At 45.8% G+C, this 26,347-nt stretch overlaps 1 long non-coding RNA gene across 1 annotated transcript in view; it reads right to left on the reverse strand.

Moving 5' to 3' along the window:
* Positions 1 to 4,023: 4,023 nt before the first annotated feature.
* Positions 4,024 to 26,347, reverse strand: part of LOC138446600 (uncharacterized) — a 29,478-nt gene continuing 7,154 nt past the window's right edge. The window contains exon 3 of the long non-coding RNA XR_011259458.1: positions 4,024 to 4,942. This is a non-coding gene — a long non-coding RNA (uncharacterized lncRNA). The remainder of the gene's footprint in view (positions 4,943 to 26,347) is intronic.

The following is a 26,347-nucleotide window of genomic DNA, read 5'->3' on the forward strand; positions in this document are numbered from 1 at the left end:
TGATTCAGAGCAGGAACTCAACACAGGAGAAGGATGAGCTGACAGATGGAGCAAAGGGCCGAGGGGTGGCCAGAACCAGCACAAACCGGACCCTCACCCCCACCAGCCGGGAGGCAGGGCTGAACCCCCAGAGGGCCTGTCTGCAGGAGGTGGGGCCCCGGAGCCCACACTGCTGCTGCTGCTGAAGGAACAGAAACCAGGCAGAGAAGTGGGAGTCTTCAGGAAAGCAACAGGCCACGGACCAACTTCCAGCAGAGAAACCTGCTGCCCCAAGCAAAGGCATTTCTTTCCATTGAAAACACATCTGTGTTAAGAGCACATCCCTCCCAATCCAAGGGTCACACCAGAAAATCCAGGGTCAACCAGATGGCCTGAAATACTCAGATATGAGCGAGAGCAGCCATGACCTGCAGAGAAGTCATCAGAAGCCCCTAACTGGACCCATGTCCCTGGATCTCTAAGACACCTGCAGCCAGGAGCTAACCCCTGTGACCTCTGAGCTCCACCAGGATCCAGGAACACAAGCTGGGGTTCAGTGACCTCCCAGAGCTGAGCCCGTGGGCTTCAGCTGGATGAGGGCTCTCCCCACCCCCGTGGGAATCCCCGCTTGGGGAGCAGCGTCAGGAGGAGCCCAGTCAGCTCTTCCCGCAGCCCCGGGGCTCTGGCAGCAAGAGAACGATAAACAGGGCTGGAGCAGCTGGTGCAGCGACTTTGTGTTGGGTCCCGGGGAAAAGAGGACTGGCCTCAGCATAGCAGGGTGATCTGTCATCATATTCTGGGGGCTAATTACAAGCCGGAAACCAGAACTTTGCCAATTTTGCCCTCTCCTCTGAGGACAGCATATAGCTGACAAAGGTTTCACTTTGGGCAAAATGGTCCGACATGCCGTGACCTAGATTTTCCAACCTCAAAAATAAGATCAAATGATTTGTTTGAAACTGGGCCACCGCAACACTGCAAGAGGTGCTGGACGAGCCATGGGCTGGGGAACTGCAGTGTCTTGGGAGCCTGACAAGATCACCTGGCTTGTCCTCTGCCTTCAGACAGGCAGCTGCTCATGGAGTCTGCACGGATGAAGGGTTTTTCTCATCTCATAGTCCTTCTAAGCAGATTTCCCACTATTGTCAGTTGACTCTTTTTTTCATATTTATTTATATGGCTGTGCCAGGTCTCAGTTGCAGCAAGAGGCATCTTTAGTTGTTGCGTGCAAACTGTTAACTGCAGCATGTGGGGTCTAGTTCCCTGACCAGGGATCAAATCCAGGCCCCATGCACGGGGAGTGCAGAGTCTTAGCCACTGGACCGCCAGGGAAGTCCCCTTGTTAGTTGATTTTGACGGTCAACAGCTTGTTAAGAAATCCCCCCGCCTTTCTGTCCTAATTCACACAACCTGCACCCCTTGCACAAGCCCTGTCTGCCTCCGTAGCATTCCTGGTACTTGTGATGCTGGCCAATGATGACCCACCTGTCACTATCCCAGGAGAGGGCCACCCCTCCGAGGCGAAAAGTCAACGTCTCCAGAGAAAAGACAAAATCCAAAGATCTCCGCCAGGAAAGAAAACATGGGAGGACAGAAGCAAATCTGGCTCTTGGGGCCACAGTCCCTCAGGACCTGCAGGAGCTCCGAGGACTCCCAGAGCACAGGAGTTATGAAAGGCTTCTGTGTCGCAGAGGAAGTGCAGGAGCTGGACCAGCTGTCACCCACGGAAGGACCTCAGGGCGAGCATGTGACAGCTGCAACACTCCCGGTCACACACGGCTGAGTGTGCTTTCTGGTCCCCCGGGCTACACTCCAGACCCCCCACCCCCACCCCAAGATGAGCATTCCCTCTAAACTTTTCTAGGGAGCGAGCTTTGATGGAAAATTTGAGCAGTACTGTACTGTAGCATTTGTTTTGTGGGAATGTTTGGCTGTCGTTCCTATTCATCTTGGGCTTTCCCAGTGGCTCAGCTCGTAAAGAACCTAGTCACTCGCGCTTGGTCGCCCAGTTGTGTCTGACTCTCTGCAATTCGATGGACTATAGCCCACCAAGCTCCTCTGTCCATGGGATTCTCCAGGCAAGAATACTGGAGTGGGTCACCATTTCCTTCTCCAGGGGATATTCCTGATCAAGGGATCGAACCTGCATCTCCTGTATTGGCAGGTGGGTCCTTTACCACTGAGCCACTTGGGAAGCCCAAGTCCATGGGGTCGCAGAGCCGGACACAACTGAGCACGTGTGTGTACACTGTTCACCCTGCTGGCCAGATGCTTCCTGGTTCTTCTCTCATCTCTTCGTTCATTCCCCAAACATTCACAGAGCAGTTACCGTGTGCTCAGGGTCGAGGGCTAGCTGTGAGCACAATCTGCCCGGTGCCTGTCCTGCGGGAGGGTCCAGTCTGCAGGGAGCAGGTTCTCCTGTTCCTGAGCCTGTGTCCCTGCTATCCCCTCCCTGGCTGTCTCCCTGCTGTCTACTTGCAGGGCCTTCTAAATGCGTGCGATCTCGTGTCTCTGTGAGACAGTCCTGTGTTCTGCCTGCGAGGTGATGTTGGGAAGGTACGTGATCCAGAGGGTCCCAGAGAGGTCAGTGGTGCTGTGTGGATGCTGAGCCACTTCTGGGCCAGGGATTGCTCACTTCAAGACTGGTCAGTTTCAAAACAGACATAACTGACAAAGGAAAATCCACTAGACTGCTATTAAAGCAGCCAGGTGCTCGCTCACTTGCCCTCCACGATGAGTCACAGTTAATCCCCAGACTTAATGAAATAGCACAGCTGGAGGAAGCCCCTGCTACCAGGAACATGAGTGATAAGGAACCTTGGTAATAGGACTGGCCTTTCTGGAGCAGGATCAAGCCGTAGCCAGCCAGACTCCAGCCACTAGGGTAGGAAGATCAGAACCAGCATGCTATCACTCCAACCCCGCAGCTTGGCATTATCCAGCAGAGACAGGGTGAGAGTTAAACACACAACATGGGATGAAACAAGGCAGTGATCTTCCAGAGGCAGGTAGTTCACAGGACACCCACAAAGGCGTTTTGCCTCTTAACCAGCTCTCCCTCCTAACCACCTTAACCTGTTCTCTAGAATGGAGGAAGAAGAAATTTTAACTATCCATGGGCCCTCTTACTCTTGCCTGGAAAATCCCATGGGTGGAGGAGCCTGGTAGGCTGCAGTCCATAGGGTCGCTAAGAGTCGGACACGACTGAGCGACTTCACTTTCACGCATTGGAGAAGGAAATGGCAACCCACTCCAGTGTTCTTGCCTGGAAAATCCCAGGGACGGGGGAGCCTGGTGGACTGCTGTCTATGGGGTCACACAGAGTCTGACACGACTGAAGCGACTTAGCAGCAGCAGCAGCAGCAGCAGCATGGCCCTCTGTGAACTATTTAGAAAAAGATGAAGCGTAAAACTTGCCTGAATGTTACATGGAAGCCTGGATGGGAGGGGAACTTGGGGGAGAATGGGTACATATGGCTGAGTCCCTTCGCTGTTCACCTGAGACCACCACATTGTTAATCAGCTACTGTGCTGTACTTCAGAGAAGGCAATGGCGACCCACTCCAGTACTCTTGCCTGGAAAATCCCATGGACGGAGGAGCCTGGAAGGCTGCAGTCCTGGGGTTGCTGAGGGTCGGACAAGACTAAGTAACTTCACTTTCACTTTCCACTTTCATGCACTGGAGAAGGAAATGACAACCCACTCCAGTGTTCTTGCCTGGAGAATCCCAGGGACAGGGGAGTCTGGTGGGCTGCTGTCTATGAGGTCACACAGAGTCGGACACGACTGAAGCGACTTAGCAGCAGCAGTGCTGTACTTAGTCACTTAGTCGTGTCCGAATCTTTGCGACCCTGTGGACGATAGCCCACCAGGCTCCTCTGTCCATGAGGATTCTCCAGGCAAGAATATTGGAGTGGATTGCCATGCCCTCCTGCGGGGATCTCTCCAACACAGGGATCAAACTCAGGTCTACCTACTGCATTGCAGGTGGATTTTTTACCAAATGAGCCACCAGGGAAGCCCATTAGTCGCCTATATCCCAATACAAAATAAAAAGTTTTTTAAAAAAGAAAATAGATACATGCATATGAATAACAAAGCCACTTTGCTATACACCTGCAACTAATACAACATGTTAATCGACTGTTGTGGTTCAGTTGCTCAGTCGTGTCGGACTCTTTGTGACCCCATGGACTGCAGCACTCCAGGCCTCCCTGTCCTTCACTATCTCCCGGAAATTGCTCAAACTCATGTCCATCGAGTCACTGATGCCATCCAACCATCTCATCCTCTGTCATCCCCTTCTCCTCCCACCTTCAATCCCTCCCAGCATCAGGGTCTTTTCCAATGAGTCAGCTCTTCCCATCAGGTGGCCAAAGTATTGGAGTTTCAGCTTCAGCTTCAGCATGAGTCCTTCCAATGAATATTCAGGGTTGATTTCCTTTAGGATTGACTAGTTTGATCTCCTCGTAGTCCAAGGGACTCTCAAGAGTCTTCTCCAACACCACAATTCAAAAGCATTAGTTCATGGGTGCTCAGCCTTCTTTATGGTCCAACCCTCACATCCATACATGACTACTGGAAAAAACATAGCTTTGACTATATGGACCTTTGTTGGCAAAGTGATGTCTCTGCTTTTTAATATGCTGTCTAGGTTGGTCATAACTTTTCTTCCAAGGAGCAAGCGTCTTTAATTTCATGGCTGCAGTCACCATCTGCAGTGATTCTGGAGCCCAAGAAAATAAAGTCTCTCACTGTTTCCATTATTTCCCCATCTATTCGCCATGACGTGATTGGACCAGACGCCATGATCTTAGTTTTCTGAATGTTGAGTTTTAAGCCAACTTTGTCACTCTCCTCTTTCATCTTCATCAAGAGGCACTTTAGTTCCTCTTCTCTTTCTGCCATTGGATAGATATCATCTGCGTATCTGAGGTGGTTGATATTTCTCCCGGCAATCAACTATACTTCAACATAGAAAAAAAAGTTAAAAAAAAAAACAACAAAACTTGCCTGCAGTGATTGGAATGCCCTCTTAATGCCCACATCTGCATTTTCCCAGCTGAGTTTCCTTGCAGCATTTGGCCATAGCCCACTCTGTGACCGTAGCACTGGGCAGAGCAGAGCAGCACCCAGACAGAAGCCACAGGAAGTCCTGGCTCCATTAGGATTAGCACATGACGTATGTTGAGTGTTTTCCCAGACATATCTCCTACAATGTCCCTCTAATTATTTACTAGAAAAGAAGAAAATTCTGGGGAAATTGAACTGTCTGGCTAGGAATGGCTGATTGTTTTTCTTTCGTCTCATCTGTTTCTTAGGAGAAATAATCCACCACTGAACCCCAGGCAGCCTTGTTTCTAAACAAGCATGTTCGGCATAATAAGCCTGGTAAACTATAGTATTAATATTAACTCTGACTAGCTAGGCTCGGGCAAAGTGCCAGGCTCAAGCATCAGAGGATTCTCTCAAGACCTCTTGAATCCAGACATCAGCTGTTACCTTTGGGTAACAGCATTTCCATCAGGCTCTGAACCAATCTATCATTTCCACGCCCTGCTGGAGGCAGCTGGTGAAGTGTGAGCTAGAGCAGTTTCATTTCTATTTCAGAGGATACAAGCATCTAATTGGACCCGTACACAATGGCATTCCAGCCTGGAAAATCTACCTGCTGGTTTCACCACCAACTGGGAGTTCTCAGAAGCAGGTGACGCTTCCACAATAGCAGTGGCGATTTCATGAAATTACAGCTTCTGGCTTGATTTCCCCTTCAACATTGCTTGCTCATAAGGCCAGTGACGGAGGAGAGACACTTACCTTCTACGCCACCTTCAGCTTAGTCACCCCGAGTGATGTACACATGCATAACCACTCTTGTCTCAAAGCAAGGAAGGGAGTCAGAAAAGGAGTGAGGGGGTGTCTGCTTGCCAGAGGAGGGGGTGGCTCCTTTTTCTTCAGTCTAATGAGCTTTTGCTAATTCTTTTCCTCCCACTCAAGAATGATCACACTCCTGTTCCTTTCATAGTTTCCAATAGAAAATGCACTCATTTTCCAGAATAATATTTCTCTTTTTTTTTTTTTGCCCTAAAGCAGAAGTGCTTCCAGATTGATAAACAAAGGTTTGTGACTTTCATAAGACATCAATGACTAAAGTTCTTCACTAAATTTGAATGTGATTCTGAGTCATAGTTTTAATTATGCTCATTTAACTTTGTGTTTGGGGGTTACTGCTCTAAGAGATTTTACATAGTTCAAACAAAAGTCACCAGAAAAGCATGTCTGTATGGGGGAAAAGCTAAGTAAACCAGAGAATGAGCCATACCAAACATCCAAGTACACTGAATAGCTGTTAAAAAGAAGCATTAGCCATGAAAATTGTTAAATTTTTTAAAAAGATCAAATTAGGTAACCTGATCTCATTTTTGCAAGAACAGAAGTACAGTGTTTGTGAAGGTGCTCAAAGCGCACAGAAAGGAGCCTGGCGAATTGCACGGGAGCCCTCACAATGGGGGCACAGTGCTCGGGAACTGGGGTGGGAGCGGGAGGAAGGGGGAGGTGCGCTTCTTTCTTTCTCTTTTCTTGGCCACGTGGCATGAGGACTCTTAGCTCCCTGGCCAGGATAGCACCCACATCCCCTGCATTGGAAGTGCAGTCTTAACCCCTGGAACACTAGGAAGTCCTGAGGTACGCTTCTTCGATTCCTGTTGTGTCACTGGATCTGTGACAGGAAGAGTATCTCACGTCTGTAATATATACATGTGCACACGTACACACACGAATGCCTGAGTAAGGATGCATGTGTGTAAAAGAGAACAGGAACTTCACGTTTTATTCTACTGCCACCGCAGCGGCCATATAGTAGTACGATCACTCCCGGAAGCTGGAAACCGTTCCTCCTCTTTAGTTGATGGACTTTGGGAGGCTCTATCTTTCCTTTATTGCAACGACTCCCGACCTTGAATGCAGATTAGTATCACTCAGGAGCAGAGGCCACAGCTCAACCAAGGGAGCAAGCTTGGCATCCCTAACAGTGGAACACGCGGCACTGGGCCTCTTGAGGTGATGCCATAGGGAGCACCCCATTTCACCTGTGAAGCATTTCCTCCACCTATGGAGTATTTAACCTGCCCCTAAATGAAGGCTTTGGGGCTTCCTAGGTGGCACTAGTGGTGAAGAACCTGCCTGCCAATGCAGGAGATGTAAGAGATGCTGGTTTGATCCCTGGGTTGGGAAGATCCGCTGGAGGAGGGCATGGCAACCCACTCCAGTATTCTCGCCTGGAGAATCCCATGGACAGAGGAGCCTGGAGGGCCACAGTCCCTGGGCTCTCAAAGAGTCAGACATGACTTAGCAACTAAGCACAATTAAGCCTTTAGTCCTACCTTCAATGCACAGAAAACTCGATAGCTAGGACATCAAGACAATAACATGACAAGGATGTAATTAGACACGTGGGACATTCTACATGACAAACTGGCCTTGCCTCTTCAGAAAATCAATACGATAGTGGAAAGCAGATCAATGGTTGCCTGGGCCCAGAAGCAGAGAGGGAGAATGACTGCCGAGGGGCACAGAGGAGCTTTTTAGGATGACAGAAATTTGTATTGATTGGCGTCATGATTATTAACTGATGCTTGCATCTGTCAAAGGTATGAACAGTACATGTGAAATGACTGCAATTTACAAAATCTAAATTATACCCCAATACAGTTGATTTTAAAAACAAAAACAAAATATCAGTGTCAAGAACTGAGACAATGGGTCCATATTTAAATAGTCTAAAGAGCCTTTATAACCAGATGTGATGAGAGAAACTTGGTAAATGTGGGCTTGAAAAAAAATGAACAACCAAGACAGGCGCTTTGGGAATAACTAGGAGAATTTACACAAGACTGGATATTAGATCATACTGAAGACTTTTCAAAATTTCATATGGTTGTGTAAGACAATATTCTTATTATTAGAAGATGATTACTGAAATATTTAGGAGAGGGGACTTCCCTGGTGGTCCAGTGGTTAAAACTCTGCACTCTGCGATCCCTGATGAGGTAATTCAATCCCATTCACCCAAACAAAGAGTAAAGATCCTGAATGCTACAACTAAGACCCAGCACAGCCAAATAAATAAATAGAAATAGATAGAAGTAAACATTTTTTTTAAAGATCATATGACTCTCCTACTGGAAACTCTTCAATTGACCCCCACTGCACTAAAAATAAAATGCAAATATCCTCCCAGGTCCTTCCTGATCGATGTCTTGCACCACTCTTTCAGCAGTTCCCTGGCCTTTCTGCTCCTCGAACATGTTAAATTTCTTCCTCCCTGAGGACCCTTGGAATGTTCTTCCTAAAGATCTGCACATGACCTCTCACCCTTGTCGCACAGGTGGAGAGGTCTGACAGAATGTGGTCCACTGGAGAAGGGAATGGCAAACCACTTCAGTATTCTTGCCTTGAGAACCCCATGAACAGTATGAAAAGGCAAAATGATAGGATACTGAAAGAGGAACTCCCCAGGTCTGTAGGTGCCCAATATGCTACTGGAGATCAGTGGAGGAACAACTCCAGAAAGAATGAAGAGATGGAGCCAAAGCAAAAACAATACCCAGCTGTGGATGTGACTGGTGATAGAAGCAAGGTCCGATGCTGTAAAGAGCAATATTGCATAGGAACCTGGAATGTCAGGTCCATGAATCAAGACAAATTGGAAGTGGTCAAACAAGAGATGGCAAGAGTGAACGTTGACATTCTAGGAATCAGCGAACTAAAATGGACTGGAATGGGTGAATTTAACTCAGATGACCATTACATCTACTACTGCGGGCAGGAATCCCTCAGAAGAAATGGAGTAGCCATCATGGTCAACAAAAGAGTCCAAAATGCAGCACTTGGATGCAGTCTCAAAAACGACAGACTGATCTCTGTTCGTTTCCAAGGCAAGCCATTCAATATCACAATAATCCAAGTCTATGCCCCAACCAGTAAGGCTGAAGAAGCTGAAGTTGAATGGTTCTATGAAGACCTACAAGACCTTCTAGAACTAACACCCAAGAAAGATGTCCTTTTCATTATAGGGGACTGGAATGCAAAAGTAGGAAGTCAAGAAATACCTGGAGTAACAGGCAAATTTGGCCTTGGAATGCGGATGAAGCAGGGCAAAGACTAATAGAGTTTTGCCAAGAAAATGCACTGGTCATAGCAAACACCCTCTTCCAACAACACAAGAGAAGACTCTACACATGGACATCACCAGATGGTCAACACCAATATCAGATTGATTATATTCTTTGCAGCCAAAGAGGAAGAAGCTCTATACAGTCAACAAAAACAAGACCAGGAGCTGACTGTGGCTCAGATCATGAATTCCTTATTACCAAATTCAGAATTAAATTGAAGAAAGTAGGGAAAACCGCTAACATTCAGGTATGACCTAAATCAAATCCCTTATGATTATACAGTGAAAGTGAGAAATAGATTTAAGGGCCTAGATCTGATAGAGTGCCTGATGAACTATGGAATGAGGTTCATGACATTGTACAGGAGACAGGGATCAAGACCATCCCCATGGAAAAGAAATGCAAAAGAGCAAAATGGCTGTCTGGGGAGGCCTTACATATAGCTGTGAAAAGAAGAGAGACGAAAAGCAAAGGAGAAAAGGAAAGATATAAGCATCTGAATGCAGAGTTCCAAAGAATAGCAAGAAGAGATAAGAAAGCCTTCTTCAGCAATCGATGCAAAGAAATAGAGGAAAAGAACAGAATGGGAAAGACTAGAGATCTCTTCAAGAAAATTAGAGAAACCAAGGGAACATTTCATGCAAAGATGGGCTCGATAAAGGACAGAAATGGTATGGACCTAACAGAAGCAGAGGATATTAAGAAGAGGTGGCAAGAATACACAGAAGAACTGTACAAAAATGATCTTCATGACCCAGATAATCATGACGGCGTGATCAATCATCTAGAGCCAGACATCTTGGAATGTGAAGTCAAGTGGGCCTTAGAAAGCATCACTACGAACAAAGCTAGTGGAGGTGATAGAATTCCATTTGAGCTATTCCAGATCCTGAAAGATGATGCTGTGAAAGTGCTGCACCCAATATGCCAGCAAATTTGGAAAACTCAGCAGTGGCCACAGGACTGGAAAAGGGCAGTTTTCATTCCAATCCCAAAGAAAGGCAATGCCAAAGAATGCTCAAACTACCACACAATTGCATTCATCTCACATGCTAATAAAGTAATGCTCAAAATTCTCCAAGTCAGGCTTCAGCAATACGTGAACCGTGAACTTCCTGATGTTCAAGCTGGTTTTAGAAAAGGCAGAGGAAGCAGAGATCAAATTGCCAACATCCGCTGGATCATGGAAAAAGCAAGAGAGTTCCAGAAAAACATCTATTTCTGCTTGATTGACTATGCCAAAGCCTTTGACTGTGTGGATCACAATAAACTGTGGAAAATTCAGAAAGAGATGGGAATACCAGACCACCTGACCTGCCTCCTGAGAAATCTGTATGCAGGTCAGGAAGCAACAGTTAGAACTGGACATGAAATGGCAGACTGGTTCCAAATCGGGAAAGGAGTACGTCAAGGCTGTATATTGTCACCCTGCTTATTTAACTTACATACAGAGCACATCACGAGAAACGCTGGACTGGAAGAAACACAAGGTGGAATCAAGATTGCTGGGAGAAATATCAATCACCTCAGATATGCAGATGACATCACCCTTATGGCAGAAAGTGAAAAGGAGCTAAAAAGCCTCTTGATGAAAGTGAAAGAGGAGAGCGAAAACATTGGCTTAAAGCTCAACATTCAGAAAACGAAGATCATGGCATCTGGTCCCATCACTTCATGGGAAATAGATGGGGAAACAGTGGAAACAGTGTCAGACTTTATTTTTTTGGGCTCCAAAATCACTGCAGATGGTGACTGCAGCCAGGAAATTAAAAGACGCTTACTCCTTGGAAGAAAAGTTATGAGCAACCTAGATAGCATGTTCAAAAGCAGAGACATTACTTTGCCAACTAAGGTCCGTCCATCTAGTCAAGGCTATGGTTTTTCCAGTAGTCATGTATGGATGTGAGTTGGACTGTGAAGAAGGCTGAGCGCCGAAGAATTGATGCGTTTGAAGTGTGGTGTTGGAGAAGACTCTTGAGAGTCCCTTGGACTGCAAGGAGATCCAACCAGTCCATTCTGAAGGAGATCAGCCCTGGGATTTCTTTGGAAGCATTGATGCTGAAGCTGAAACTCCAGTACTTTGGCCACCTCATGCGAAGAGTTGACTCGTTGGAAAAGACTCTGATGCTGGGAGGGACTGGTGGCAGGAGAAGGGGATGACAGAGGATGAGATGGCTGGATGGCATCACTGACTCAATGGACGTGAATCTGAGTAAACTCCGGGAGTTGGTGATGGACAGGGAGGCCTAGTGTGCTGCGATTCATGGGGTCACAAAGAGTCGGACACGACTGAGCGACTGAACTGAACTGAACTGACAATATACAGTCTTGATGTACTCCTTTCCCAATTTGGAACCAGTCTGTTGTTCCATGTCCAGTTCTCTCTGTTGCTTCTTGACCTGCATACAGATTTCTCAGGAGGCAGATCATGTGGTCTGGTATCCCCATCTCTTTAAGAATTTTCCACAGTTTGTTGTGATACACACAGTCAAAGGCTTTGGCATAGGCAATAAAGTAAAAGTAGATGTTTTTCTGAAATACTCTTGCATTTTTGATGATCCAACGGATGTTGGCAATTTGACCTCTGGTTCCTCTGCCTTTTCTAAATCCAGCTTGAACATCTGGAAGTTCATGGTTCACATACTGTTGAAACCTCGCTTGGAGATTTTTGAGCATTACTTTGCAAGCATATGAGATGAGTGCAGTTGTGCAATAGTTTGAGCATTCTCTGGCATTGTCTCTCTTTGGGACTGGAATGAAAACTGCCCTTTTCCAGTCCTGTGGCCACTGCTGAGTTTTCCAAATTTACTGGCATATTGAGTGCAGCACTTTCACAGGATCATCTTTCAGGATCTGAAATAGCTCAAATGGAATTCCATCACCTCCACTAGCTTTGCTCATACTGAGGCTTTCTAAGGCCCACTTGACTTCACATTCCACAATGTCTGGCTCTAGATGAGTGATCACACCATCGTGATTATCTGGGTCATGAAGATCGTTTTTGTACAGTTCTTCTGTGTATTCTTGCCACCTCTTCTTCATATCTTCTGCTCTGTTCAGTTCATACCATTTCTGTCATTTATCGAGCCCATCTTTGCATGAATGAGCAAAGTAATGTCTCTGCCTTTAATATGCTGTCTAGGTTGGTCAGGGATCAAACCCATGCTCCTTGCATCCTTGCATTGGGAGTGTGGAGTTTTTTAACCACTGGACCACTAGGGAAGTCCCGTGAACTTACTTTAATGAGCAAACTTATGGATTTTGCTTAGTATCTTACTCAAGCCTGGTGCAAAATCATAAAATTGCCTTCACTTTATAATTTTTAAAAAATAATTTTATTTATTTATTTTCAGCTGTGCCGGGTCTTCGTTGCTGCCTGTGGGTTTTCTCTAGTTGCAGCCAGCGGGGGCTCCACTTGGTTGTGGTGCACGGGCTTCTCATTGCAGTGGTTTCTCTTGTTGCAGAGCATGGGCTCTAGAGTGCGAGCTCAGTAGTTGTGGCAGAGGCGCTTAGTTGCTCCACAGCATGTGGGATATTCCGGGCCCAGGGATCAAACCCATGTCCCCGGCGTTGACAGGCAGACTCCTGCCCGCCGCGCCACCAGGGAAGTCCAAAATTGGTTTCATTTTAATGTCACACTCCTGTTCATTTGTTGACCTTGTTTTCTTTCTTTTTTTTTTTTTTTAATTTTTTATTTTATTTTATTTTTTTCCATTCATTAGGTTTTCCTTTTTTTTTTTTTTTAATTTTAAAATCTTTAATTCTTACATGCATTCCCAAACATGAACCCCCCTCCCACCTCCCTCCCCATAACATCTTTCTGGGTCATCCCCATGTACCAGCCCCAAGCATGCTGCATCCTGCGTCAGACATAGACTGGCGATTCAATTCACATGATAGTATACATGTTAGAATGGCATTCTCCCAAATCATCCCACCCTCTCCCTCTCCCTCTGAGTCCAAAAGTCCGTTATACACATCTGTGTCTCTTTCCCTGTCTTGCATACAGGGTCGTCATTGCCATCTTCCTAAATTCCATATATATGTGTTAGTATACTGTATTGGTGTTTTTCTTTCTGGCTTACTTCACTCTGTATAATCGGCTCCAGTTTCATCCATCTTTCTGAATGGGAGAAAATAATAGCAAATGAAGCAACTGACAAACAACTAATCTCAAAAATATACAAGCAACTTATGCAGCTCAACTCCAGAAAAATAAACGACCCAATCAAAAAATGGGCCAAAGAACTAAATAGACATTTCTCCAAAGAAGACATACGGATGGCTAACAAACACATGAAAAGATGCTCAACATCACTCATTATTAGAGAAATGCAAATCAAAACCACAATGAGGTACCACTTCACACCAGTCAGAATGGCTGCGATCCAAAAATCTGCAAGCAATAAATGCTGGAGAGGGTGTGGAGAAAAGGGAACCCTCCTACACTGTTGGTGGGAATGCAAACTAGTACAGCCACTATGGAGAACAGTGTGGAGATTCCTTAAAAAATTGCAAATAGAACTACCTTATGACCCAGCAATCCCACTTCTGGGCATACACACCGAGGAAACCAGAATTGAAAGAGACACATGTACCCCAATGTTCATCGCAGCACTGTTTATAATAGCCAGGACATGGAAACAACGTAGATGTCCATCAGCAGATGAATGGATAAGAAAGCTGTGGTACATATACACAATGGAGTATTACTCAGCCGTTAAAAAGAATTCATTTGACCTTGTTTTCTAAAGCTACTGGGTGACTTTCATTTCTGAGTTTTTAAGGTTACTATCCATCTGTATGCCTTTACAGAAGCAGTGATACTTTCTGCCCAAAGTACCCTTGCTACTTGTTCTCTGGTCAAAGAGTGCCTCCTTCATCAAGTTCAGCCTTCTCTGCAAAGCGTCCTTTCTTCCTTTCCAGAACTTACACAGGACTGGGAAATAGACTCTTGGAGGCACAACAGAACCTTGTGCACCAGAACCCAGGGGAAAGGAGCAGTGACCCCGCAGGAGACTGTCCTGGACTTGCCTGTGGGCGTCCCAGAGCCTCCGGTGGAGGCGTGGGATGGTGCTGGCCTGCTGCAGGGCTAGGGGCACTGATTCTAACAGTGCATGCAGGGATCTTTTGAAGGAGGTCACCATTATCTGCATTACCTCCCCCACAGTTTGAGTGAGTGAGAGAAGTCGCTCAGTCGTGTTCGACTCTTTGTGACCCCATGGACTGTAGCCTACAAGGCTCCTCTGTCCATGGAATTTTCCAGGCAAGATTACTGGAGTGGGTTGCCATTTCCTTCTCCAGGGGACCTTCCCAACCCAGGGATCGAACCCGGGTCTCCCGCATTGCAGGCAGATGGCCCCCAGGTAAATAGCAGGGAGGGAACACAGCCCCGCATCAACAGAAAATTGGATTAAAGATTTACTGAGCATGGCCCATCAGAACAAGACCTAGTCTCTCCCTCAGTCAGTCTATCCCATCAGGAAGCTTCCATAAGCCTCTTATCTTTCTCCATCAGAGGGCAGACAGACTGAAAACCACAACCACAGAAAACTAACCAATCTGATCTTGTCTAACTCAATGAAACTATGAGCCATACCGTGTAGGGCCACCCAAGATGGACAGGTCATGGTGGAGAGTTCTGACAAAATGTGGTCCACTGGAGAAGGGAATGGCAAACCACTTCAGTATTCTTTCCTTGAGAACCCCATGAACAGTATGAAAAGGCAGAAAGATAGGACAATGAAAGATGAACTCCCCAGGTTGGTAGGTGTCCAATATGCTACTGGAGAACAGTGGAGAAATATCCCCAGAAAGAATGAAGAGACGAGCCAAAAGCTGCTTTTATTGCACCTTAGATCTTGGGAATAACCTGTGGGTAAGGAATTCTTTTCCCTCAGCAGTCTGGAGATGTCATTAGGTAGCTGCTGGCATCTGCTACGCTTGCTGTCAGTCAAAGTATCCTTGTTTTTAGGTACCTGTCTTTCTGGTGATGCTAGGCTGCTGATATTCTGTGGTTCTCCCTGCTATGTCTGTGTGAGGACATATTTGTATCTATTCTGCATAAGACTGGGTGTGTCCCTTCGATCTACATGCTCATCTTTTGTTTTCCCTTTTATTACTGTGACTGTATCCTACATTCAAAACAGTGCATGGACTGTACCGGTGCAGTTCAGCTCAGTTCAGTCGCTCAGTCGTGTCCGACTCTTTGTGACCCCATGAATCGCAGCACGCCAGGCCTCCCTGTCCATCACCATCTCCCGGAGTTCACTCAGACTCACGTCCATCGAGTCCGTGATGCCATCCAGCCATCTCATCCTCTGTCGTCCCCTTCTCCTCCTGCCCCCAATCCCTCCCAGCATCAGGGTCTTTTCCAATGAGTCAACTCTTCGCATGAGGTGGCCAAAGTACTGGAGTTTCAGCTTCAGCATCATTCCTTCCAAAGAAATCCCAGGGTTGATCTCCTTCAGAATGGACTGGTTGGATCTCATTGCAGTCCAAAGGACTCTCAAGAGTCTTCTCCAACACCACAGTTCAAAAGCATCAATTCTTCGGCGCTCAGCCTTCTTCACAATCCAACTCTCACATCCATACATGACCACAGGAAAAACCATAGCCTTGACTAGACGGACCTTAGTCGGCAAAGTAATGTCTCTGCTTTTGAATATACTATCTAGGTTGGTCATAACTTTTCTTCCAAGGAGTAAGCGTCTTTTAAAAGTAGTGAAATAAACACCTGGAGCCACCAACCAACTTAAGAGACAGAGCTTCCTCAGAATATCAGAAGTCTCTGTGTGCTCTCCCTGACCACACCCCTCTGCCTCCTCTAAGAGGTATTTGTACACCTGACTTTTACATCAACAATTCCCTCGTTTTTCTTGAAGGATACACCACAATCGTATGAGTTTCTACTCAACACATCGTTTAATTTTGCCTATTAGTCTGGGACTTCCCTGGTGGTTCAGTGGCTCAGACTGTGGTCCCAATGCTGGGGAATCTGGGTTCGATTCCTGGTCAGGGAGCTAGAACCCACAAGTCACAGCTAAGAGTTTGAATGTCAAAACAAAGATCAAACTTCCTGCGTGCCACGACTCAGCCAAATAAATAAATAAAACTAAATTTTTTAAAAAGTTTCAACCATTATTCTACTCTGTATTACTATAATCATATATTCTCCATGCTTCTGTGACTCTTTACATTCAGCATAATGCTTTTGAGATACATTCTTGTTAATACAAGCAGCTGTAGTCCACTTAAACTACTGTATGGTATTCCATTATATAAATATACCAGGAAATAAATATTTATGTCACAAATAGGTATATGAATAAATAAATTTACCATTACACACAGCCCCATTCTGATGACTAAATTTTGCTCTCAACATCCATTTTTGAAGGAGGCAAAGATTTCCTAAACAAGACACAAAAACTTTGGTAATAAAAGAAAAAAATGACTTCAGTTGGAAAATATTAAAATGAAGACTCCCATTCATCAAAGAGACATTATTAGCAGATTAAAAATAGAACCTACACATTGGAAGAAGCATTTATAATATATGCTCAACAAAAGACTCACATTGTGAATAGGGAAAAAAAAAACCTTCAAATCGATAAGGAAAAGAATATTTCATAGAAATAATAAACAAAAGACTTGAACAGAAACTCAACAAAAGAGGATAGCCAATAAATATCTGAAAAGTTCTCAACTTCATTAGTCACCAGGAAATGCAAACTATAATTTTAATGTGATATCATTATACACCTATCAAAACAGCTAAAGGGAAAAATACTAAATATTGCAAGGATACAGAGCAACTTAAACTCCCACCTACTTCTGATTGGTATGTGAATTTGCAAAACAAGTTTCGGAAAACTGAACATAAACTGAATGAAAGCTTAACATGCTTTCTCCACAATTCAGCAATTCTACTGCTAGGTAGAGATAGGTAGAGACCCACCAAAAATGTATAGAAAGATTATATTCAACACAATCTCACTCAAAGCACCAGAAGGTTATTTTGTAGATATCAACACATCAATTCTAAAGTCTATATGGAGAGGCCAACGACTTAGAAGAGCCAACGTGAGGTTTAAGGAGAACAGCAGAATTGGAGGACCACACCACCTAGATCTAAGGCTTATTATAAAGCGGTAGTGATCAAATAGTGTGCGCTTGGTGAAAAGATAGACAAAAAGATCGATAGAACAAAACGGAGAGCCCATAAAGAGACCCACACAAATATAGTCACCTGACCTTTGGAAAGGGAGGGAAGGCAATTCAATGGAGAAAAGACAGTCTTTTCAACAAACGGCGCTGATCAGCGGGACATCCACACGTAACACAAACAAACAAAGAATCTAAACCCAGACATTATACCCTTCACAAAAATTGCCTCAGAGTGGATCATATACCTAAATGTAAAATGCAAAACTATAAAACTCCTAAAAGATAGCATAGGAGAAAATCTAGATGACCTTGGGTTTGGCAATGACTTATAGATTCAACATCAAAGGCATAATCCATGGAAGAAAGAAAGGTAGTTGAACTTCATTAAATTTTTAAAAATAGTTTAAACATTTTGTTTCCTGTTAGAGTCCAGCCAGTTAACATGACTGTGATAGTTTCAGCTGAACAGTGAAGGGACTCAGCCATGCATATCCTTGTATCCACTCTCTCCTCAAATCCCCTTCCATCAGGCTGATCAGAGTTCCCTGTGCTATATAGCAGGTCTTTGGTGGTTATTCATTTTAAACATAGCAGAGTGTACATGTCGGTCCCAAACTCCCTAACTATCTCTTTCCCCTATCCTTCTCTCCTGGCAACTATAGAACTTCATTAAAATTTAAAACTTCTGCTCTGTGAAAGACACTGTCATGAGAATGAGAACATAAGCCATAAACTTGGAGGAAACATTTGCAAAACACATATCTAATAAAGAACTGATATCTACAGTATGCAAAGAACTCTTAAAACTAAATAAGAAAACAAAAATGAATGTCAGCTGTGCAAAAGGGAATTGCCTGGCAGTCCAATGATTAGGACTCACGGCTGTCACTGCTGGGAGTTTGGGTTCCATCCTGATTGAGAAATTGTCCCACAAGCCACTCAGTGTAGCCAGAAAAAAAAAAAAAAACAAACTTGAATGAAAGATCTGAAAGGACACCTCATCAAAGAAGACATATTAATATAAATGGCAAATAAATATATGAAAATACCATCAACATCATAGTCATTAGGGACTTGCCAATTAAAACAACAATAAGATATCACTGCACACTATTAGAATGCCTAAAACCCCAGCTACTGATCACCCCAAATGCTGGTAAGGATGTGACGTGACAGGAACTGTCACTCACTGCTGATGAGAATGCAAACTGGCTCAGCCAGGGACTTCCCTGGTGGCCTGGTGGTCAAGAATCTGCCTTCCAATGAGGGTACAGGTTGGATCTCAGGTCCACAACTAACAGTCCATGTGCCATGCGGTGTGGCAAAAAAACTGTTCAAGTCCATGAGCCTGTAAAATTCATTTGTTTAAATCATCTACAATGATTTAGCCTTCTCCCAAGACTGACTTGGAAAATTGCCTTAAATTAGCGTTATTCTCACTGTTTCAATTGTTGTTTTAATCACTTCAGTCGTGTCTGTCTGATTCTTTTGTGACCCCATGGACTGTAGCCTGCCAGACTCTTTTGTCCATGGGATTTCCCAGGCAAGCATGCTGATTGCTTTTTTGTATTATAAAGTCATTTTATCTCAGTTATGATTTTATTTTCATTTTAATGCTATGACTTTGTTGCAATGATCTGAAAAAGCTAATTTCAAACAAGGATTACTTTCTCATTTTTATAATCATGTTCTTATATCCTGTAGAAAAATATTGTCTGAAATGTGAAGAAGTCTTTTCTGATCCGAAAATTTAAGAAAACCTTTCTTTGTATAAAACGTTACATGCTTGAGCCAAAATCTCTCAGGACCCACTTTATTCTCTGTGGGTAGCAAACCAAGAGAAGTTGCATTTTCTGTCTTGATGCTGTGTCTACACAATTTGCAACTGATTAAAATGAATAAGCACTCGTGTGTGTGTGTGTGTGTGTGTGTGTGTGTGTGTTAGTCGCTCAGTCATGTCCAACTCTTAGGGACCCAGTGGACTGTAGCCCACCAGGCTCCTCTGTCCATGGGATTCTCTAGGGAATAGCATATACTTTGGGGAGTTTTTCGTCAGAATTAGTAAATTGCATTCTGTTATCCTCATATAAGGGGCTTCCCTGGTGACTCAGACAGTAAAGAATCTGCCTGCAATGCAGGAGACCTGGTTTGATCCCTGGGTTGGGAAGATCCCTTGGAGGAGCGCATGGCAATCCACTCCAGTATTCTTACCTGGAGAATCCCCATGGACAGAGGAGCCTGGCGGGCTGCAGTCCATGGGGTTGTAAAGAGTCAGACATGGCTGAACGACTAAGCACACATATCCTCATATAAACCTTCAAAAAAACACCATAGAAACAAGCGTTTTGTGAGTGATAAATGGGAAAAGGCAGAACTCCCTGCCCAGTCCATGTTTAAGATGAACAATGAATGATAAAAAATGATAATGTGGAGTGATAAAAAGGGAAATCATTTTGTTGAGGAAAATTTTGGGTGGAGGAGCAGATCTGACAGCTAGGACAATTGCTATGTGATTTTGCAATTCAGTTCTCATTCATTTCTAAATTTCTTTTCCTCTGTCTCTCTCTCTCTGCAGGATGTTTAAAAGTGTTTCAATAGCAAGAAAGAGTCTTTTAAATAATTGAAGCAGAATGACACCTGTGCCTCTTTGCGATTCATCCCACTATCATCTGTGTCTGTCTTTGTTATCTCTGGAAAGACAAACACCATTCAGGAACTAAGCCCGGATTTGGAGAGCTCCAAGGATAAGCATCAACATGCCTGAAGTTATCAGAGAAAGAAAACACAGAGAGGGGGCCTCACACTGGCCACCAGCATATAGATTTGAGGTTTAAATCTACTGCTCACTTCCCTGGCATTTCCCCAAGCTGGCCCTTTGAATAACTGCTAAATAAGTCCAGATAACTGTCAGGTAACATGTTACCCCATACCTGATGGCCACTGTTAGCCAAGTTTATATTTAAACAGACATATGGAGAAGGCAATGGCAACCCACTCCAGTACTCTTGCCTGGAAAATCCCATGGACAGAGGAGCCTGGTGGGCTGCAGTCCATGGGGTCACTGGGAGTCGGACTTGACTGAGCGACTTCACTTTCACTTTTCACTTTCATGCATTGGAGAAGGAAATAGCAACCCACTCCAGTGTCCTTGCCTGAAGAATCCCAGGGACAGGGGAGCCTGGTGGGCTGCCGTCTATGGGGTCGCACAGAGTTGGACACGACTGAAGTGACTTATCAGCATGGTAGCTCAGCTGGTAAAGAATCCACCTGCAATGCAGGAGACCCTGGGTTAGGAAGATCCCTGGAGAAGGGTAGGCTGCCCACTCCAGTATACATGGGCTTCTCTGGTGGCACAGATGTTAATCTGACTGCAACGCGAGAGACCTGAGTTCGAACCCTGGGTTGGGAAGATCCCCTGGAGGAGGGAATGGCAACCCACTCCAGTGTTCTTGCCTGGAGAATCTCCATGGACCGAGGAGCCTGGTGGGCTACAGTCCATGGGGGCCCAAAGAGTCAGATACGACTGAGTGACTAAGCCCAGCACAACACATAATGGTTTTTAAAACAAAGTGTTTTCTTCACACAGAAAGAAAAAAAGATATTCAACCTTAATTATCTAGGTTCTGGCAGTCCCCAGGGACTAGGAAGCAGAGAGGGGCGGGGCCGAGAAAACACCCTCAACCCTCCAGTCCAACACGTGGCTGGAGTTTCAGAGGTTCCTCCACCCCTGGCTCCAACACTGACAACTGTCAGTGGGGAGTTAGGAGATTTCACCACCTAACAGGCTGACGGACCGTGCACATCATGGGTCTGTCTGCTCAGACCCAGTGTCTCCTTGGATGACTCCCTGCTCACTTCCCCTGTCACAGCCTCGCCTGCTGCTGTGCCCTCCGGTGCTATGCCGTCATTCAGAGCAATTAACAGGGCATCTGACGCACCGGGAAGATCACGGGGAGTGTTGTCAGGCAGAAGCCCCATCAGCTGCCAGCAGCTCTGCTCTGCTGGGAGGGTTGTGATTCACGAGGGAGGGCACCCAGCCTGGCTAAGAGAACTGGGAGTCGGTGTGTTTGCTCTGCTTTCCACTGCACAGAAAACAGGGGCCATGCCCTGCTGCCCCAGCCCCCACCCCCGCCTGGCACACAGGCAGGCCTTCCCTTCCCCGGAGGAGGAGGCCCAGGGCGCTGCCTCTGCACTCCTGTTACTACCCCACTCATCCTTCTCTCCATTCCACCTCTCCCTCCAATATGAGGGTAGAAAAGTGGTGTGTGGAGGAGCTGGGAGGCTTCGAGCAAATGCTGAAAATGTATTTGCTCCACTCATGACGAAGGTTGGAAGCTGGAAGGAGCATAACAAAGGGTTATGAGCATTCACCGAGTGCCTGAAGCTGGGAACGGATAACGAAGTGTTATACGCCCGGCCTTGAGGCGTTCGAAGGCTTCATTCTGACCACCTGTTTCTGAGAGCAAGGACTGTTGTTTCATGATAAGACTCCCTTTAGAGTTTCGCCAAAGCTATGTTATGGCTTGGGCGATGGGAACTGTATTTTATGCTTGAATGCTTTAATGTTTACCTGGAATGGCTACGTGCAAGTCTGCCTTATGCTCTATTCCCTGAGAATTATAAAACTGCGCAGTTAGATAATAAACTTTGTCAGTCCACTAGAGGCTGTCCCTGAGTGTCCTTTGCAGAGTGCGGTTCTCCGAGCCTTACAGTGGTGTCTGCCTGCAGCCCTGGGAGCTTTTGTTGGAAGGGGCCGGGATTGGAAAGTGTTCCTTCTAGCGCATGTCCAGTCCAGCAGTCCTCACACTCCTCCCCATCAGTCACAAATTCCTTCTGAAATTCCTCCAGGCTGGAGCAAGACCCAGCAGTGTCCCCCAAGCAGAGTCACTGAGAAACTACAGAGCTTCTTCAAAAGGCCAAACCCTACGCTCCCAAGAAGGGTTATGCCTCCCCAGTACTTTCCTGGTGGTCCAGTGATAAAGACTTCATGCTTCCACTGTAGGGGGCGTGAGTTCAATCACCAGTCAGGAAACTAAGATCCTACAAGCTGCAGGGTGAAGCCAAAAAAAAAAAAAAAAAAAGAGGTGGAGAGACCTAGATGCTAGCCAATTGTTCAGTCGCTCAGTCATGTCTGACTCTCTGTGATGCCATGGACTGCAGCCTGCCAGCCTTCCCTGTCCTTCACTAACTCCTGGAGTTTGCTCAGACTCATGGCCATTGAGTTGGTGATGCCATCCAACCATCTCATCCTTCTCCTCCTGCCCCCAGTCTTTCCCAGCATCAGGGTTTTTTCCAGTGAGTTGGCTGTTTGCATCAGGTGGCCAAAGTATTGGATCTTCAACCTCAGCATCAGTCTCTCCAATGAATATTCAGGGTTGGTTTCCTTTAGGATTGGGTTTGATCTCCATGCAGTCCAAGGGACTCTAAAGAGTCTTGCCCCTTCTATTTTTCCTTAGTGACAGAACTACAGTATCACTAGGGGTGCCAAAGACACCCAGAGAAAAGTCTACACTTCCCAGCTTCTCTTGAAGCTGTGTGTGACTGAGGAGATACTAATGCAAATATTGTGTAGGACTCTGGGAAGATTCATAAATGAAAGCTAGGTCATGTGGGATCCTCCTTCCTGCTGCCTGGAGCTTAGATAGCTGGTGCTCCACACCCATCCTGGACCATGAGGGAGACCCCGAGGGTGAGAGGTACATGCTAGCTAGAAGGGCAGAAAGAAAATGGTATCCTCAACTCAGATTAGCAATAGAACTACCACCCCAGCCCAAGGTATCCTACACTGGACTTTTTTTGTTTTCATTCATTGGCTTCGTTTTTGAACAGTGTTAGGTTTACAGGAAAAAATTGAGCAGAAAATTCAGAGAATTCCTCCTACCCACAGTTTTCTTGCTTAAATCAGAATTTTGCTTGAATCTGGTACATCTATTACCCTCAATGAAGTAATATTGATACGTTATTATTAACTACAATCCATGGTTTACATCAGGTTCGCTCTTTATGTTGTATATACTGTAGGTTTTGACAAATGAGAATGGCAGGGATCCACCATTCCAGTATCATATAGAATAGTTTCACTGTCCTAAAAATCCCCTAGGCTCCACCTGTTCATCCCTCCCTCCCTTGGAATCCCAGACAACCACTGATCTTCTTACTGTTTCCATAGTTTTGCCTTTTCCAGTCTATGCTTAGATAATCTGTAGCCTTTTCAGACTGGCCTCTTTCACTTAGCAATATGTGCATAAATCTCTCCATGCCTTTTTGTGGCTTGAAAGTTCACTTCTCTATTGCTGAATTAGTATTCCGTAGCCTGGATGAACCGCAGTTTATCCACTCATCTCATAAAAGATGCCAGATTGCTTCTAAGGGACTTTTTAAATATGAGAAGAAACTTCCTATTTATTGAAGCCACTGTCATTTTGGAGTTTCTATTGTAGCCAAAAGTAGTACTCCTAACTGACATGCTTCCATTTTAAGAAAGACTCAACCAAGTTCCAACTAAACCTATGCAGCCCCTTCCAGCCAGGCCGTCCCCCTGCGCACAGTGTCTCTAGACCCCAACTCTGCCTGGGGGAGGAGGGAGGAAACAGCTAAACTTAGAATCCCAGTTCAGCAGAAGCTTGTGGGGAGGGAGACTTTTGGGGAGAGAGGTTTGTGCAGAGGGGACTTCGAAGGAATCCCGTGATGAAACAACAAGTCCTGCTTGCCCTCCTGGGGCAAAAGTGAAGTGTGAGTCACTCAGTTGCGTCTGACTCTTTATGACCCCATGGACTGTAGCCCGCCAGGCTTCTCTGTCCATGGGCTTCTCCAGGCAAGAATACTGGAGTGGGTTGCCACACTCTCCTCCAGGGGATTTTCCCGACTCAGGCAGGCAGATTCTTTACCATCTGAGCCACCAAGAACTTCACTAAATCATAACCAGGACAAAAAAGATGACTTGCTTTCTCCAAACCTGGATTCGTCACCTCAGGGAAGAAGTGAAGTGAAAAGAAGCCCTGAAATATATTTTCCTAACTGGTCAAGAACTAATCTAGCCAGTGTCTGCCCCTCCCCTACCACATGCCTTGCACAGTTGTGGGTTGGGTGGGCGTGTTTCTTCTGGTGTAATCTTCACTTGTGCAAGGCACTGAACAGTGTTTTCCTGGAGCACCTGCTCGCCCTCTGGCAGGTCACTTGCCAGGTAGGCAGGTCTTCCCGTTTCTTCTCCTTCTTGGCTAATGGTTCCTGTCGTTCAGGGAGGAGTCCTTGGCTTCTTACCCGGTCAAGGGATGACCTCCCTGACTTCTAGGTGCTGGTGCTTCTCATTTCTTCTCCAGCTCATAACCCCCAACCCTCCAGACCCTGGGCACCTCTCCAGCTCTGACTGGTACCATCTCCTCTCGAGTGTTTATTCCTGGCCTCGTTTCCACTGGCCTGCCTGGCCCAACCTCGTGTCCTCGTCTCACCTGTCACACCTGACCGCACCAATTCAGGCCGCACTCTGGATCTCAACCTCTGTTTCATCTCAAAGGTTGGCTTGTTGAGTCCAGCATGAACGAGGGCCACTTTCCTCTCCAACCAGCTTCCATGCTTACTGCCCAACCCTCCTGAACTCAGACCATTGTCCTATATCATCCTGGAACCAACAGTGTGTCTATACAAGGCAAGGAAGAGCAACAGGTAAAATATTTGGGAAAATAACACTGGTAGTCTCTGCAAGACTTTTCCCAGCAAGGAGGGGAAAGGATGCCAAATGAGAGCAGACACTCTTGGAAGGGATTCACCATCATTTATCAATGTCCTAGTCTATTTGATTAAGCTCTACACGACAGCCAAGGGATAAAACACATTAGAGCATAAACGATAGATATGAAGACAAGCAGAATCATTTAAAAGTTAATCTCAACAACAATAAAAATGCAAATTTCTTGGATACCTACTTTGCGCCAGATGCCTGTGCATTTACGCATCACTTCACTTACCCCTCACACAAATTGCTTGAACCGAGGGCGGAGAGGCTGGGTTCTTTGATCAAGTTATAAAGTGGTGGAGTGGGAATTCGAGCCCAGATTTATCTAATCCGAATGTGGGCTAGTTGCTGAGTGACTGAAACCAGCAAGAGGCCCACAGAACAGGGGGACTTTCCTGGCTCAGTCTCACTCTGATCGGCTCTGTGCTCCAAGTATCCAGAGCCTGTCTACAGAGGAGACAACTGGGACGCTTGTTAAGGAAAGGAAAGATAGCGCTAAGTCAAGTCCGACTCTTGTGATCCCATGAACTGTAGCCTGCCAGGCTCCTCTGTCCATGGGATTCTCTAAAAGCACATCAAATGGAGCTTCCCTGGGAGCACAGTGGATAAGAATCTGCCTGCCAATGCAAAAGACACGGGTTTGATCCCTGGTCCAGGAGGGTCCCACATGCTACTAAGCCTGTGTGTCACAACTACGGAGCCTGTGCTCTAGAATCCGTGCTCCACAACAAGAGAAGCCACTGCAGGGAGAAGCTAGTGCGCCCTAACTAGAGAAAGACCACATGCAGCAACAGACCCAGTGCAGCCAAAAACAAAATAAATGATTTTTTTAAGTTAAAAAAAGAGCACTCTAATGAATGAGAATGTCTGGTGTTGGGGGTCCATGGATCCAAGTTGAGAATTTCTGGAAACTGCCAATGATGGAAATTTCAAACTGTTAATTTCTCCAGACCCCAGTGGAAATGTAGACAGCTGTCCTCCTGATTCAGAGTGGCCAAAGCATCCAGGTGATGCTCAGGATGCGATGGCACAGGGCCCCCCAACTTTCAGGGTCCCTCTGCTGCCAACTACTGCCTGCCCACCCACTCCGGCTTCCATGATTGAAAAAGGGCAAATGTTTCCCATCCCTTGGGATTCTGTCCTGGAGGCTTCATTTCCACTGACTTCTCTGACTGTGCCACCTCTCCCCCTGCCTTCTCAGTGGGGTTTTATGTGATATGGGCTTCCTCCTTTGTGAGGGGCACCCCAGTCGGCCCCCACTGGTCACTCATGCAGACTGAGAGGAGCTAG

Source organism: Ovis canadensis, chromosome 10, assembly GCF_042477335.2.
Source record: "Ovis canadensis isolate MfBH-ARS-UI-01 breed Bighorn chromosome 10, ARS-UI_OviCan_v2, whole genome shotgun sequence".
NCBI lineage: Eukaryota > Metazoa > Chordata > Mammalia > Artiodactyla > Bovidae > Ovis > Ovis canadensis.